The 18,277-nt window shown below is 40.6% G+C and overlaps 1 protein-coding gene across 1 annotated transcript in view; it reads right to left on the reverse strand.

Moving 5' to 3' along the window:
* Positions 1 to 17,169, reverse strand: part of LOC137611927 (chemokine-like protein TAFA-2) — an 80,468-nt gene extending 63,299 nt beyond the window's left edge. The window contains exon 1 of the mRNA XM_068340103.1: positions 17,045 to 17,169. The gene's annotated coding sequence lies outside the window, so the exon portion shown is untranslated. The remainder of the gene's footprint in view (positions 1 to 17,044) is intronic.
* Positions 17,170 to 18,277: the final 1,108 nt, after the last annotated feature.

Consider the following 18,277-nt stretch of genomic DNA (forward strand, 5'->3'; position numbering starts at 1 on the left):
ATGGAAGTAACAAAAGTCAGGAATATAAAAAATAAACTAAATGAATGAATGAATGAATGAATGAATATGCTGAAATGTCAGTTATCTTCCTGTCTGGAAATAGGACAACTGTACGTCTGTGAATGCTTTCATGTGGGATTATGGCGAGTGTTAATCATCGGGCGGTGTCACCAAATGACCTCCCACATCCACAGCTCTCCACAGCCAGCAGAAGGGAGCTGAGGTCGCGCTCTGACCTGCCACCCGTCCCCATGACACCTGCTACACGGGTCAATCAAGCAGGGGTGCCACGTCAGTCAGCGCCATGGCGAGCTGTGTAGCCGGTCACCAAGCAGATTAATCTCCAACAGATTACCACCACCTGGCTCTACTGGCAGGCAACCCACCAATCTGGCAACCCCTACTGTCATGTTGCAGAGTTATTTAGAGGGACGAATGGAGAGATGGAATGATGATGGATGGATGGATGGATGGATGGATGGATGGGTGGATGGATGGATGGATGAAGTAAATACATGAAAGTAAAGTGAGCACTTCGTCCTGATCGTATCGGATCTGCTGTGTTCCTGCTAGTTAGAAATGGGGGTCCCCTACTGGCTATACATCTGATAAATGGAGGTGAATATATGAATGTTTGGCCCAGGAAGGATTTGTTCTCGGGTCTTTGATAACCAGTTTGCAGTAAGGCTTTTCAAAATAACACAATTCTTAGAATTCCCCCTCAGCCACATAGCATTTGGCTTGTATTAAATCTGTCATCTGTTGGATGAGGATTTAACATTCTAGCTTGGCTGTCCACTTCTTTGTTGTGAAAATGTGCTGCAGAATTGTTTTATGTTCCTGAATGTAGAAAGAGGTCAGCTGTTTAAAATGAAGTTGATGGGGCGGAAAAAAATGTTTTTTTAATTTAGCAGAATAACAAAAAAGGATCAGTTTTTTTATCAAAGGTATATTTGGCTGTAATAGATTACATAACCAAACTGAATGTGTGACAAAGTTTGGAGGAAGCAGTTTTGTTTTCCTTCCCTCCAAGTCCTTCACTCAGCACATTAACAAAAAAAAAAAAAGATTTGCACACACACTATGATCGAACACACACACACTTCAACACTTTGCTATTGGTGTAACCAGGCGATGCATCATTCTTACATATCGCATAAAGTATGTAAATCTATTCCAGCCAACACATTTAAACTGGTATACTCCTCAGTCAACACACACTGACATGTACACACACAGGAGGTAAAAGCAGTTCAATTGGGATTCATTGTTCAAAAGAGTTACAAGTTAAATCCAAGACAGCTGAAACTGATGGCTAAAATTTCTGAGTTTACCCTCCACAAAAATATGACTTGGAGTAGAACAGCACACCTTCCAATCTATTTCTATTTGACAGAACATTAAGTTTATTTGACAATCTTAAATTGTTGTGACTCAATGTTCTAAATAATATTACAGTTGTAATAATCATATTTTGAAGCTTGGGAAACAATATCCACAAAACATAATACCATTAAATCACACTGGATTGAATTAAACTAAATTGAGTTGTTTTAATTGAGATGCGTGCGGTGCAGAAACATTCAGATCCCAGACAGTAAGGGAACAACCGTCTGCTCCCTACACACTTATATTTTCACTATTCCCTCTTTTGAGTGACTAATAATGGGCCCATGAATCACGGTGATTAAGTGCAGTAAGTGAAGAACGTCTACATCTACCGGCTGCCTTTTTTTTTTTTTTTTTTAGTTGCATTGAGAAGAGGATGTTAAGAGCCACAGACATCGAGCTCCTACTCGCATTACCAACAAAACAGCATCTGTATGATTCAACATTAAGCAAATAAAGAGCTTTTATTTGTGCTACACTCATCCACCACTTTAAAACGGAAGGGCAGAGTCAGAGAAATGGAGAAGGCAGATTAAAACGAGTGTGAGATGAGAAAAGAAGCCGAGAGGCAGAGGAGAAACAGACACAGAGGAACGGGTAGTAGGTGGGGACCTTGAAGAGCTTTAGTTCTCTGAACACGGAGAGTTAGTGATGCAGCACTTGGCAGTTGGTTCATAACAACAAACTCTAAATCAATCTTTTACAGCTTTTCCAAACAGACACACAGACACACACACACACACACACACACACACACACACACACACACTTGCAGGGGTCCAAAAAAAAGGATGTGCACACAGTAGCAGCCACTAACAAGCAGACAATACCAGACACTTTGTGGTAGACCTGGGCTGCGAGGAAGAAAAAAGGTTTTCACTTCCAATAGATTGTACGGTTGAAATAGGAGAGAGGCTGACTTGATACTGTGACCGTGTGTGTGTGTGTGTGTGTGTGTGTGTGTGTGTGTGTGTTCGCGCAGGAGCGTGCATGTGTGGTTGAAAGTGTTTGCTAATGTGTGGCCAATGCTGTGTTTCTTTAATGAGCTCGGTTTACACACTTCGTTAATTGGCTGGCACGGCAAAGAACCATCCAAGATCTACGCCAGTGCACATACACAAACACACACATAAAATACACAACACACATGCACACACACACACACACACACACACACACGAGCACACACATCTCTATTTCACTGTGCTTATTTATTCATGTATTAGTTAGTTTGTTCCACTAGGTTCACTTGCAGGCTAGTGTAGTAATTGCCACTATATTCTCTGCATTGATTTCCACCCTGACTGCAAAGCCCTCACTCTCACACACACACACACACACACACACACACACACACACACACACACACACACACACACACACACACACACACACACACACACACACACACACACACACACACACAGTTACTGACTCCCTGGAAGCACCTTTTCTTGTAAATCGTATTCACATCCAATTTATTTGCTCTTTTAAATATATCTCCCTAACATGTATAAATTTGTGGCAACAAAGACACAGGTAAGACAGAAAGAATCACACACATTCTAATTTTCTGCAAGGGGTGGAGGGGGGGTTGGGGTGGGGGTGGGGGGTGGGGCAGGGGTTGGCTTTTCTGTCAGCACAACCTATGATTACTCCAGTGGTAAAAATAGCATCAACCCCACAATCCTGAGCAATGTTTTGTCTGCTTGCGGCTCAGGGCTTGTTTCTGGTGAGCAATCGGGGTTACAGTGGAGAGATTTCGCCGCTGCTGCACAACAAATACAGAGCAGCCCGTGTCCACACGGGCATTCTGTTGGAGCTGGATGTGACAGACCATTCAGATCGCTCTGTGTATCCATGTGGGAAAGCCATCCATGCTAAACATGATTACAAATGGGAATGGCGAGTTTGTGTATGTGTGTGTGTGTGTGTGTGTGTGTGTGTGTGTGTGTGTGTGTGTGTGTGTGTGTGTGTGTCTACCTAAACATATGTGTATTTGTAGGCGAGCAGGACAGGAGGTCTGCTGGGAGAGATAACTGCTCAAATCTGTCCTCTCCTCTTCACTCACACCCTCCTGCTCAGGCCTCTAAAAGCTTACCCCTAGGCTTACCCTGCACGCACACAAGCATACACGGCCCGCACACGTACGCACAAACACACGATCCTCACATCAACCCCATCCCCAACTCCCATTTTGGTCTTCAGTGCTCTCCAAAGCCCTAAGCATAGATGGACTCAGAGAGACAAGAAGCAGAGGGATGGACAACAAGTGCATTAGCTTCGCTCTGACCAGTCAGGGCTTATCATCTATTAATAAGATTTACACTCACACATGCATGCACATATGCACTCACTTACACTAGCATGTGCACACGCATGCAGAGAGAGAGAGGAATTGTTGTTTATTTAAAGTTGAAATTAAATGAGAGTGGTACAAGGAGAGCAGAGCACCCCCCCCCCGAATGAAAATTGAATTAAAAGTTCATGCATTCTGCAGATAATTACAAAGCATGAAAGGAAAAGAAGAAAAAAAAAAAGCTCAAGATGATTCTGTCAGAAAACTCCATCTTTTATCTCCCATGTTTCAGCAATTTAAAAATTCCTTGCATGTTGTCAGCAGCTGCTTTCTTTCTTCTTCTTTTTTTTTTTTCATTGAACTGCTGCCCTGCCCCGTCCTCGATCTTCTCATGAACAAACAGCTTTCCATCAGATAGCTTTAGTTCACATCGCACCTCAACGAACATCCTCTTAAGCCGACACATTTAAGGGTGAGAAGAATCAGGCTAAGTGAAGCAAATTGTTAAGGTCACCATGTGTCCATACTGAGAAGTCTTAACTGTTAACAAATTTGACTTTAAAGCAGTAGCGCACCCGTGGGCAGTGCTGTCACTGTGGGTGGTGATTTCACAGTGAGAAAATTATTGTGTTATAATGAATTCATGTCAAGTATACAAAGTGGATTACTGAGACTGCTGTAAACAACTTTCTTTCTCTGTTTTTATTCCAAGCTCCACTACACTTCTGCAGACCACAAACAGCTCCCTCCACTATAAGATGCTGCAGCGATCAGCACCAGGGACAGATCCCCGCTGCAGCCCACAACTCCAAAACGTGTCCGAATACTTTTAAGGGGCTCATTAGCATCGTCAGGAGTATTATAGTTGTTTAGACTAATCTCGCCAATGTGAAAGTATTTCCTACAAAGTGAGACGTCTGAGGTTTTGCCTTTTACAAACCCCACCTATCTGCTGCCAGAAATTCAATAAAAATCTGTCTAACAACAAGCACAACTGTCCCGTTGTACGTTACGGCAGATTTAAAAGGACACTTAACTGATTTTCAACCTTTTATATAGCCGCAATGTGTGTTGATTGCAATGTGTGTTGTGCATGCAGATGAACAACAACAACCTCTCTCCGTTTCACCTGCACCCAGAGCTACAATACTAATTTGTCAAACGCTGATTCTGGAGCGGCACAAACTGCACATCGATGGATGGAGTATAGTAGTAAATGGAATAAGAGTGCTGCCTCTCTCTCTTTCTCTCTGTCAAACACGACACACATACACACACATGTACACACACATGCACAGTTGAAATACTTTCTGAAACACATTTTAGTCCACTCTACAAGCAAGTTGTAGGAACGAGAACTTCCTAATATACAGTATTAATTAGTGGTATGTACAATAAATTTAAATACGAAAATGTAAAAAGGCAAATACTCAAAATATTGTGCAATTTCCTCCCGGATTAATCAAGTATCTATCTATCTATGTAAAAACAACACACAACTACTAGAATAGTGTACAGTGAAAAACATCCATCCTTGCTGTAGTGATGGTGTAGGGAACAGGAAATGTCCAGAGTGGATTGGGTCCTTTATAATGCAACTGGCTTTTGTTTCTTTCTTTTGTAGTTGGCAAGCTCTTTTCTTGTTCACGAGACATAGTGTGGTACCAGTGATACAATGAGTAACCTCCAGTACCTGCCGCAGGCTCTCAATGGTAGTTCAGTAAAAATCTGTGAACAATTTCTGGGGTGGATGGGACTGTTCTGACTCCCTTAGGAAATTTAGTCTCAGCTGGGCTTTCTGCTACTGGTGAGGGATGTTTGCAGATCGTGTCAGGTCTGCCTGAGAAGTAGAATCCCAGGAATTTATGCCTCTCCTGCTCATGTATGCATATCCTCTTGCTTCGACTCCTTTCAGTCTTTTGTCATCTCCTTAGTTTTTGTGATGTTAAAATCCAGATTGGTGGTGTGAACACATTCCGTCAGGTGTCGGTCCTCCTCTCTTACTTTTACGTTGTTGTGTTTCATATCAGTCCTGCTAAGACTGTTATAACTAGACTTGATGTGTTGGTCATTTGGATGGGGGCAGAGCCATGTTGATGAGATGGTCTGCCCTCCAGATGCTTTAATCCAGTCAGATTAGATAATAAATTATCCATATTATATGGAAAAAATTTTTTTTAACTCATTCTCTTATTTGGTAATTTAGTCAAAGAGATTAGGTTAGAATCAGTCTGGGACATTTATCACAAAAATGTGATCTCTCATGAAAGTTAAGACTTAGACCACCATTGGCGGACATGCTATCGTTTTACTATTTGTTGATTAGCTCTAATAAAAATAAAGCTGATGCTGGTTGATATCTAATTTCATTATTCATCATTCCTGTCTGTCATTCCTATATCATCAACAAAAATACTAGAGAAATTGGAGATTTTACTTGCTTCTAGAGATAGAGGAAAGCATTTTCAATAACTGCTGAAAACTTAAATCAAAATCAAAAATGTCTGCCCCCTACTGGTGGTAGAGGAAGTCAGATTATTAACAGTCATTCGAACTAGTCGTCCACTGAGGATCGTGGATGTAGAGGTCCCAGTTGTTGAGCTAATCAACATTTGTTGTGTTGCTGTCAGATTTTCACATATTTATTAAACAAACTCCAAATGCACACAACAATATATTACATAAGAAATGAAAGAACATGGAAAAAACATATTGCAAAAAAAAAAAAAAAAACCCTGACAATTTAATTGCTTGTGACCGAAAGCTAAAGCCATCTGCATTACAAATTAAGCTCTTCTTTGTGCCCTTTTCTGCCACAGCTGCAGCCGAGGAGAGGACACAAGGCCGGCTCAGCCTCGTTGCATAAAGGCAGGCAGAATGCTAATAAAGTTAGATTCAATCAAATTCAAAGCAGTCTTTTGGTAATTCATGGCTTTAAAATTGGAATTCTTGTTCTGTACTCAGAGCCTCTCTCTGTCTCCCACACAACTCGAGTCTTATCCCTGTTCTGATTGAGAGAATCTACTTACAAGACAGGTATGTCAGGCATTTGCTTTAATCGCACAAGAAAGTAAACACTTAAAAATTCTTACCCTTTTTTTTTTTTATTGTATCACAGTCTTTGGTATTGAATAGACAATGCTGACACTTACATTTCCTACAGAGGATATTGTCATTTTTTTAGTCTTGCTTGCTTTTTTCCTCAAGCGTTGATTAAGGCTTATTGGACGTAGGTGTTGACAGGTTTTTGTTTTCTCGCACTTGGGAGCTTTTCAATAAGTGCAGCTAAGCAACACATTCATATAATGAGCGATATAAATCCTCTGCATCCATCCAACAAAAGTTTTATCCAGATATTAAATGACATCCATGTAATTTACTATATGAAAAGCATACATATAGCTATAGATTTCATCCTGTGTGCCCTCAGAGTGCTGTGGCTAATGGCAGTGTCATAATATTATTCATATTAGGAGGGGATTAGTGAAAGAAACCGTCTTAGGGATGTGATCTCAGAGTGGGGGTGCCTGATACTTCTTGTATTACTGTCAGCCCTGTCTTGCATACACACTGGGAACCAAGCAGCTTTGGCTGCTTTCCTCAATAGGATCTGCAGAGAAATTTGACACACTGAAACACTCCACCTACTGCAGTGCTTTCCCCTGAATGGTGTTTTCTTTTTTCTTCTTTTTTTTTTTTTGTAAATCTCATATGTTAATGTAGTGGTGCAAAACCTGTCGAGTAGTAAACCAGAAATGTTCAAGCTGTGTCAGAAGATTGTAGCATATGGATTAGCAGTCCTTCTTAACAAGGTACCAGTTATTACTGGGCAATCTGAAGCCTAAAGCTCTGTTTACACATCAACTTGTTTGCCGAAACCAAGATTTTGCTTTCCTTTGTGTCTTCAAATCAGTCCCCATACATTTGGATCCACACACATAATTGATAATGCAGTAGTATCCAAGGTTCAGCACCGGAGTGGAATTAATAATCTCAACACAGTCTGCAGCACAAACAAAAAAGGTCCTTCTGACAATTAATTTTTGTTGTTGTTCTGGTCATTGAAGGTCTTTGGTGTCTATATATAAAAATAAGGCTGTAATACTGTAATAGACCATGTAGAGCTATGTCATGCCATAGTGGAAATGTCCATTTAGATAACAAAGGAAGGGAGGTGTTATTTAAGGTCTCCTCCATGGAGACTGTTTTTAAAAGTTTGTGCTTTCAGACCCCATAAATGCCATCCCAAAAGATAGATAAAATGCAACAAAAGGTTTTTGTTTCTGGGTGAAATGGACTTCCTGTTAAAGGACCTTTAAGTGCATTTTGGAGTAGTTTTGACAAATCAATGCAATGATGTAAGTGGCAGTTGGTCAGTGGAGCGTATATGGACCTAAATCCCGAACAGAACTAAAAAAAAATTATGACTTTTCCAGGTTGGGATCATTAAAGTATATCTATCTAAAAAAACACACTGCATTTTTGCATATATGTATACACTGTGTATTTGAATAGAGGATACAACATTCAACCTAGTAATGCATTGTGATATAAAAATTATCTTGTGACTTTTGACACAAACTTTCCTATGTGCTGTCATGTTCTGGAATTTCGTACAAATGAGATGGATGTACAATAGATACAAAACCAAACAATCCACAAAACTTCCATTCACTATCAAGAAGCACCATACTCCATAAATCTGATATAGGAAACAAAACTACATTTCTAGTTTTCATTTTGGATTTACTGCAGGTATCATGCGCTTCACTCATAGAAATAAATACAACAACTTCGTTAACATTGGTTTTTCTTCTATATGCAGGACAGGATTTATGATTATTCCCCAGTTATAATGATTTGACACACTTGATTGATCTCCATGATTAGTTTTGAGTCTGAAAACACAATGTTTAAAGGAACAGCCACAGAGCCTTTATCCAACTAATCCCCAATGATCTTCTCTGTGATAAGAAATAAGACCCTGAGTAAATAGCCTGTAGTGAATAAGGTGTGTAATCACACACACCAGAACCACCCACAAAATGCAGTAATTACTGCCACACATGTGCTTTAACTCAGACATACCAATCTACAGTATATGAGTTTGATACTAAATTCATAATGGCATAATTAGCTGTAATAACATTTGCTGTGGGCCTGCCTGGCAACCTAATCAGGCAGCCGTAAACCAACAGCAGCCCCACTTATATCATAATCAAAGCCTAGCAGATAAAAGGGCAGAGGCAGATAAATATAGCAAGTAGGATAGGCCCAGAGCTGCCTGCCCCACACACTTTCCTGCCCCAAAAAAGACCAATTATTAAAGGAAGGGGTTAGTGAGTTTAGTGTCAACTGTAGCTCATTTTCTCAGACACTGGGTCATTTTTCTGTCACAGCCTTCAGGGCGCCATTTGCTTCCATACTTTCCTTGCTCTTCACCAAAAGTGACGGAGGCCAGACTCCACAGACACACCTTGAAACACCAGGTGAAGCCTAATCATGCCAGTCTCATAACCGCAGTGATTGCTCTCCAGCTGAAGAAAGCTGTTGGTATATTGTTAGTGCTATACGTCTGATTTCTGGCAAAAGGCTGTTCCTGCCATAATGAGTCATTCTGCTGCCGGAGGAGACGCTGCATCACAGCTCTCACATTAGTGGACAGTCCTGTCAGTGCAGACTCATTAGGAGAAGCTGATGCAACAAATCAAACTCCAACGTGTCATCACATGAAGCTACTTAAACAGCAAGCAGATTGGATTTGACCTACACACCCTGAATGTAACTATGGTCCCACAGCACCCACAAAAATTTAATGTTTCTGAAATACAGGTAGTCCTCAAGATACGAATATTTGACTTACAAACATTCTTAGCAATGTCGCCAAATCCAACTACTGCAGTTCCACTTTCTGCCACAACCCCCATCGAGCAGTATCGCTGCATTCGAGCATCTCCAACATTCAACTCACCCACTTGTTGTTAATTGTTGTTGTCTCTGCATCTCAGTGCATATCAGGCTTCATACCTGGGATACTTGAATGTTTATCAATGATGATAATTAAAAGGCGAGTTATGATAGTGGTAGTGATGGCTATCTCTCTGATGACAACTCTGCCTCTAACCGACAAAAACTCCCCTCTCCTCCTCTTCCTTTACTCTCAAGGTAAGTTTCATTACGGTGCTACTTTACTGTACAGTGGATCATCAGCATCAACAGCTGGGTCTGGCTGTTGTTAATGGAAGTGCTTATAAACTCGTCGAGAGATCATAGAAGCATCTTTTTCTTTTTCTCCTCAAGAATTAAATTATAAGGAGCAAAAGTTTACTGTAAACTAATCCGAATTCAAAACAAATGCATGAATCATGTACATGTTTTAATATGATTATACCTTTTTATTCTTATCTATTTTACAGTAATATCATACAGTACTGTGATAACCCGTGTTAATGAAAGCTGTTATTGTGATGTTGCCCTAAGCCTTAGGCTGCGCATGAGAGTTGGTGAGACTTGGGAAAAGGGGACAAGAGTTAGTGAGTTAGTGATCAGTGGGAGTTGTGTCTCTGTTTAGAGTTCCTGTGTAAATAGATGAATAAAATCTATTAAAGCCTGTTTCTGAGTTCCATTTCGACTGCAGTTATAGTTAATACCCAGGGTATTAGAATATTGTGTGCTTTTAATGTTTTTCTAGTAATTTTACGAGTCCAATATTTGTGGCTAAGCGGAGTGAAATGATGTAAACCTGATTTTTATTTTTCCATGTATTTGAGGGGGGAGGACACGACGCATTATCGCGTAATCGTTTATGGTAAATCTGAGGGAAGAGTACTTTCATATTTAGAGTAGTAATGGCATTTAAATGACCTCAAATTATTATTATAGACTGACATTTAATAATTAACTTCTTATGAACAATTCAGCTTATGAACAACCTCTCAGAACCAATTGTGTTCATAGGTTGAGGACTACCTGTATTTATTGTGGCACCTTGCACTAAAAGAGACTGCTGGTTTACTTTTCAGATGAACGGTAAATACACAAACCTGCAACATTGTTTGGTTTCCATCAATGTAAGATTGCAAGTTTGACACCAAATCTTTGATGAAGCGATCAAAATAAATCCTATTATCCCTGACAGGAACAGAAGCTTTTTGCTTTTAGACTGCAATTTCTGAGATCACTAAGAGGGTCAAGTCAGGCATGATACACTACACCTTACTTTCTGGTAGAAATTCATTAAAAAATGTCAAAGCTTTCGGCACTGATGTACATGACAAAAATAGGCACTCTGACTAAAATCTAACTAACAAGTAAGATCGAATTCAGTTGATCAAACCACAATCTAAACTGAAGTTTTTTTAAAATGCTATGCATTCGTTTGCCAGACTTGAATTTGTCTTTTCGGGCTTTTCATTTGCACCACTAAAACAACATTGTACATAATTCAGATAATCATTTTCTAGCACATGCTCCCAACAAGACTCTGGAATCAGTATCATTTCAGCTTTAAGCATCATTGTGTTGTCAGGGATATTTGTATCTGTCAATATTTTGGTAGCATGACAAGACTGTTATTGAGATCTTCAACCCTGTCGTGCTGACGTGCATTTCATCGTTTTATTTAAGGAAGACAGCAAACAAGAAGAGGGATTGGCTTAACATGGACAAATAAAATTTCACGCGGTCGGACGGGGGTAGTATAAACCTTTTCTTGCCAATCAGCATGTCGCTGGTGCATCGGAACATCCGCTCTACTCGCTTGGTATGCTCGGTGTTGTTTGAAATGCAAGATGGGGAAGCACTGCTGTGGTTATGTATACAGAAGACTTTCATTCACTGCTTCCAGTATCAGTCCTCCTGCACCTTTAATAAAACCATCACAATAACAGCAAATACTGCATCGATCACAAAAACAATGTCAATCCTTTAAAATACGCAAAATAAACATCACTTCCACACGTTATACAGCTGTTCTCATTAACACCAGGCTGTATGAAATCACAACACATTTAAACTGTTGAAACAAAAGCTTCATTGTAAATGATTTCAATCTGGATGAAGAAAAGTATTGATGTAAACCAAACTAGAGACTTTCAATGCTCAAACTCACCCGTACCAATCAAAGGTCCATCTCTTTAAAACTTTATTTTGAGAGAGTCAGACAGGCAGTGGCAAAACAGAACTGGGTTTGTTCAATAAAGATGGCCATTAAAAGTGTAAATAATAGGAAAAGTGTAATGACAGGACCCCAGAGTCAGTGATGAAGGTGATGGATGGCTTCTGCTCAAACACGGGGCAGTTCATCGCTCACTTTTTACATAAAAACAGGTGTGTTCTTACAGCGTATTATCACCCATGGAATTGACCTCTTGTTAACCTTCTGTACATCCACTTAGATATTTCAGTGAATCTCTGCATTGTATCGACAGTGCTGCAATCACAAAACCTTGAAAGGCCCTCATTCACACACACGCAGAGCATCCCTCCCCATCGCCCTATCACATCAAAGGAAGAGGGCCCTGCCACGCCTTATCTCACCGTCATCTCAGTCCTCTCTGTGTGTAACCCTCTAAAAAACGAAATGATGACACACAATTAACACACACACACACTAACGCCATATCTCAAATGTATTTTCAAACTTTCAAAACAATTCCATACATCAAAACTTACCAACCAGTTCAATAAGGCATGGAATGATGACAGTTAGGATATATGACTCTTATGGATCATTTAATGTAAATGTAGATTCCCGTCTTACTTTTCAATGAATTCCTTTGGCCCACAAAATATTTCAACATTGACTATTTTGTCTGAGAAATTACTCAAGATATTTCTAGTACAGGTATATCCGTAATTATCAGTGATATTAAGAATGAAAATCATCTGATCATCCAAAATTAACAGGGAAGATTTGTTAGGGTATTTGCACACAAATGAATTTCACATTCTTTGACCAACCTTTTATTCTTTTTCATACCAGTTTCTGCTCGATTTGTATCGTTTGTTATCCTTTTGCTATTTCTGTTGGCTTCCTTTTTTTTATTGCTTAAATGTGAATAAAGCTACACTGACCTTGGAAAAGGGGTATTATCCCAGCTGTGTATGTAGCTGAAACCACTATTGTTAATTGATAAATACATTTATAATACTTTTTTTTTTTTGAAAATGTAATTAATAAATACATTTTTAATCTACTACTATTTAATCTACTACAACTACTCTAACTACCTATTCTAGAAGTGTACATTGTTGTCACTGTCAGAGATTGTCAATGAAAGATGAATTTCATGTTTTGTAACTTCTTTCCTCGTCCTTTGGTCTTTACCTTTTCTTCGCTCTGTTGTCAAGACACAAGGGACACGGTTGGCCGGGGTAAACAGAGGCTCTGCAAAGTGTTTCTCCCCAAGCTGTGTGGTCGAGGGTAATAGAGGCAGTAATGGAGTTTGTTCAGGCTAAGGTGGCCCAAGCTCTGAGCTCTGATCTGCTGCTGTTTCTCTCTGGAGCTCTTCTGTTCCACAGCAGGTACTGATGTTGTCCCGGCTGTCAACTATTACTGCCCCACACAGGCCATTTGGGTTGTGTGTGTGTGTGTGTGTGTGTGTGTGTGTGTGTGTGTGTGTGTGTGTGTGTGTGTGTGTGTGTGTGTGTGTGTGTGTGTGTGTGTGTGTGTGTGTGTGTGTGTGTGTGTGTCTCGATCAGAAAAAAATTGTTAAAAAAAAATCTGTGCATGTGTGAATATCTGTACATTCTAAGAAGAGACATATGAGAGTTTGGTGGAAAACAATGACTTTACATCTCTCACTCTCGCTCTCTCACACACACACTCTGTATGTGTGTGTGTGTGTGTGTGTGTGTGTGTGTGTGTGTGTCTCGATCAGAAAAAAATTGTTAAAAAAAAATCTGTGCATGTGTGAATATCTGTACATTCTAAGAAGAGACATATGAGAGTTTGGTGGAAAACAATGACTTTACATCTCTCACTCTCGCTCTCTCACACACACACTCTGTATGTGTGTGTGTGTGTGTGTGTGTGTGTGTGTGTGTGTGTGTGTGTGTGTGTGTGTGTGTGTGTGTGTGTGTGTGTGTGTGTGTGTGTGTGTTTAAAAATATATGTGTTTGGATGTTATGGTTCACCTTTGGGAGGTTGGATGAGAACAAGGCTGGCGGCTAGGAATGAATTTACAAGGACCGATCTCCCAGAAACAATTTTCTTCATGTGGGTTACACACATTTAGAGTGGACCCCCCCACCCCCACACACCATCCCATGCCCCATCCCAACCCCTGGCCTCAGTGCACCACTCACAGCTACCAAGATGGGCAATGAGATTCTTGCTTTCTAGATTTCGTTTTTCCTCCATGTTCTGGCCCATTGCTGTACTTTCTTCTTTCTATCCCATTCTCCTCTCATCATGCACAGTCACAGGAGGTGGGAATTGAAATAGAGATCAAATTTGTAGCACACATGCAGTACTTTTTTATTTTTCCGTCTCTCTCTCCCTTTCTCTCTCCCTCTCTCTCCCTCTCTTTCTGTGTCTCTGGTCAGGAGATTTGACATTATTCCCAAGGCCCCAGAAGAATTACTGGAAGACGGATACAGGAGGGAGCCAGTGGAATGCATGGAGTGTGTGTAACATTAATTTCCGAACGTGGTCACTTGTAAGCTTGCTGTATAGGTACGGGTTGTGTTTTCACCTGTATCTATTAGCTTCTCTGTTTACTGATTTACTCCTGTTCTCTCAGAAAACAACACGTGTCGTTCAGCATGACTATAAATAATGTGTAAACGAATTGCCTTAATTATTTCCACGAATATTTCCGCGATGTTAAAAATCACGCCTGTGGTGTACATGGTGTTCATGTTTGGAGTGTTATGGTGCTTATGTTTATAAGTACCAGCGAGATCCTGTGGAGAGACAGATGTGTAGCATTAGGTCTGAACTCTCCTGAGTGCAATCATAGTGAAGTGGGACCCTTTGCGTGTGTGTGTGTGTGTGTGTGTGTGTGTGTGTGTGTGTGTGTGTGTGTGTGTGTGTGTGTGTGTGTGTGTGTGTGTGTGTGTGTGTGTGTGTGTGTGTGTGTGTGTGTGTGTGTTTGTGTGTGATTGAGATAACAACATCAAGCACATTTTGAAATGTAGGAAATACCACCACAAAACAGTTTTAGTGGGGTGCTTTGAGGATTCTTTGTGAGGACCAGTGTAGGGGATAACTCTGCTTTTCAAACTAGCAGCCATTAATTTTCCAGAGCAAACACACACACACTGAGGCGTCCCTGTGGTTTAAGGATTAAGACATTGGCCATGGCCTCCATTGCATCTCTGTCTCCCTCATGTAATGAAAGCACAGTCCAGGCTCAGACTTGACCTGAAATAATTTGTCCTGACCACAGTGTGACTGTGACAGCATAATTAATCAGGTGGACTTCTTTGTACTTTATACGTGTGAAGATCGTGTTTGGCAAAATTAAGCCTTTTCTTACATGTAATTGAAATCTAACCCTCAAAGTCTTGTAATTTAAAAAAGTCTAATGCTGCACAAAGTGTTGTCTTTCTCCGATTGTTCATGTTAAATCGTGAGCCTCATTTTGGGGGAGAAATTCAACCAAAGTGCAAAAAAAAAAACCAACCTGTACTTTGTGTTTAATTTATTGGAACAGGTGTGCAGCCTGTCTCACGAGGAAGGCTGCCGTTGCTTAATGTTCCCTAAATAAAAATGCACAAAAGTTGATTCATTATTATACATTTGCATAAATGCATATAATTTTTATAGGTGTTTACCCTCCGTGTCCTCCCTAATCACATCTATCTGTGATTAATGGCGTGAGCAGAAAAACAAAAGTGTTGAATAAACTACTAATGTTATAACATTTCATAATGGCAGCCTGAGGTCATATTAAAAATACATAAAGTACATCTGAGAACAAGTCCAGGAGCAACTAATCAGTGACCGCACATTTGTTTCTTTTAATGGATTCCTGCAACTCCACATAAACCTCAGCATTAATGTTTCCTTACCGCTCTGTTCCTCAGCTCCCTGTATCTCTCTCCCCTGTCAGTCATGTCTAAGCTCTCTTCTTCTTCCTTTTTTTTTTCCAACTCCCTAACTCCACTCCTCTGCCTCATCTCTTGAATGTTCTTCTCAGAAATTCGTAGAAACAGAGGGAGAATAAGAGACAGATGGAGTAAGAACATGCCATAAAATATATTCACAGTTGGGATGACTGTCTTTGTTTAAGTCTAACAGCTTGTGCTCACACAAGAATTCATAAACAACTCAAGGTTATGAGAAGGCCAAAAACAGACGTAACACAACATCCTTGTGAAATACATAAAGATACCTTGTTTGTTCTGTGTTTCCTAACATATCCAAAGCTAAACGCGACTGCTGTAGCACCGTTAGCGTCTCTCAGGCACCAAACTGATGAACTACTGTCACCAATAAAGGTCATGGTATGCATCACCATCTACACTACATCAGATGATCCATGGGGCTGTGTGAAATTCGCCCAGCAATTGTTCCTGGTTGTTGAGTTTCTCTACACGTTCCTCGCACACGTTCACATTTATAACAGGTAAAAGAGTCCAGACTGTGCTCCTGTCATGTAAAGACATCACAAACCACTGCTGAGGGTACTTATATTCCAGGTTCCTTATTTGTTCTTCTTCCTTGAAATGAGGAATCAACCTTTTTATGTAACACTTGTGGACGTATCTTAGTCTAAACAATAAATCAACAAGGGGTCAGACCACTGTTTGCCACAGCTCTACACTAGATATGTCTAAAATAGAGAGCTGAACCCAGCGCCATATGCGCAGGCAAAGACCTGCTTTGCTTTCCTGGTGTGTGCGTGCGTGCGTGCGTGTGTGTGTGTGTGTGTGTGTGTGTGTGTGTGTGATGGAGAGAGAGAGAGAGAGAGAGAGAGAGAGAGAGAGAGAGAGAGAGAGAGAGAGAGAGAGAGAGAGAGAGCAACCGCAATCATTTGTCTTATAAAATCAAAACATGACAATATAACTGAGTCCACAGCAGAGCAGGCTGATGGGATATCACCGTGAGAAAATCTTTTTGCATAACTCTCATGTTCATAACATAACATCAATTCTTGTTTATTCCCTAAAATAGAACACATGATAATCCATTCTGCGTGTAAATGGCTTTCAGAGACGGGTTCACCGGTGAACTATTATACAATCATTTTCACACCGGGTAGGTGTGTGACTGATTTACTTTTTTATTTTATCACGCATACTTTGCACGGAGCTAACAAATAATGTTTTAAACCCGTGGTGCGCACAGGGTTGGTGTAAGAAAACAAAACCAAAAAAAAAAAAAAAAAGCTGTGCAGTGGTCCATACCTGTTGGTGCAGTGTGGTCTTGTTCTGTTAACCCAGCAGGTGAACCTCTCTCCTCATAGCCGCTCCGCTATTCGAGACGGAGGAGAGGCTCACATCCCCTCTTCAGTAACCATAAAACGGCTCCTTTCTCACAACGGCCGCTCAGGTTCGACGGAAAAGTTCTACCATGTCAGTCACCTCTGCAGCAGATCTGGAGAGAAACGAAACCGGTGGCAGGTGTGCCCTCCGGGTTTGAAACAAACTACCCCTGCGGTTCCTCCGGAGAAAGAATTGGTGGTCCCCTGAAAGTTGCGCTCCTCTCTCAGAGACGAGAAACTTATTTAATAAGACATAAAAAACGTGAGAGAACTATCCAACATAAGTCTCTTCAGCCAGGCGTCTATTTGGCAACAACAATCCCTCTATGTCTTCTTTAAAGGAAGTGATGAGAAAGTAGCCCAGTGTGGCGGGACGGAGGTGCGATGCGGTCGGGGAGTCAGGTAGACTGTTGTCGCGCTCTGCTCTGTCCGCCAGGAAGATGGGGAGCGCTGCTTGTCCGCTGTGAGGTGGAGCAGCGCCCCCTGGTGGTCCGAAGATAGAACCGCTGAATAGGAACAGGAGAAGGAAGTACTGCACATGTCATGAATCTGGAAGAGACTGCAGGATAACACGAGGGCCACATATGTTGTTGCGACAAGAGGTATTGAATATGTAATATGATAGGAATTCCTAAGCTAGATGGATATGATGGATGTCTGAAGAAGAGCAAAACAATCAGGACTCTTGAGATCCCTCCTCCTTTGATTCAGACAAAAAGGAACATGAGAAAAAGACGTTTCTCAAGCAGGTCTAAAAGAAAAACGTTAAAAAAAACAACAACAACAACAACAGATGAATAGCATGAAATCTAATGGATCTTAATTTTTATTTGGATCTGCACTAACTTTTCCATCCCAAATATCAAGATCCATGCATCATCCCCAGAGAAATTAAGGAAAATGAAACTATTTTGCAAATCAGAGCATGGACAAAAATCTCAATCAAAACAGAATTACAGTAGTGTAATTTGACTCAAGCCCCAGCTTTCTTCCAAGATTCGTTGAAATCTGTTAGTTAGGCCTCTTGTGTAATCCTAAAGAAAATAAAGAGGAGGAGAGCTGAGACATGATTGACAGGGGAGAAAGAGAGAGAGAGATGTTGAAAAGATTAGTAAAGAAGTATTCGTGTTGGGATATTTGTTGAGATATAGGTATG

The sequence above is a fragment of the Antennarius striatus genome, chromosome 2 (genome assembly GCF_040054535.1).
Source record: "Antennarius striatus isolate MH-2024 chromosome 2, ASM4005453v1, whole genome shotgun sequence".
In the NCBI taxonomy this organism is placed as follows: domain Eukaryota; kingdom Metazoa; phylum Chordata; class Actinopteri; order Lophiiformes; family Antennariidae; genus Antennarius; species Antennarius striatus.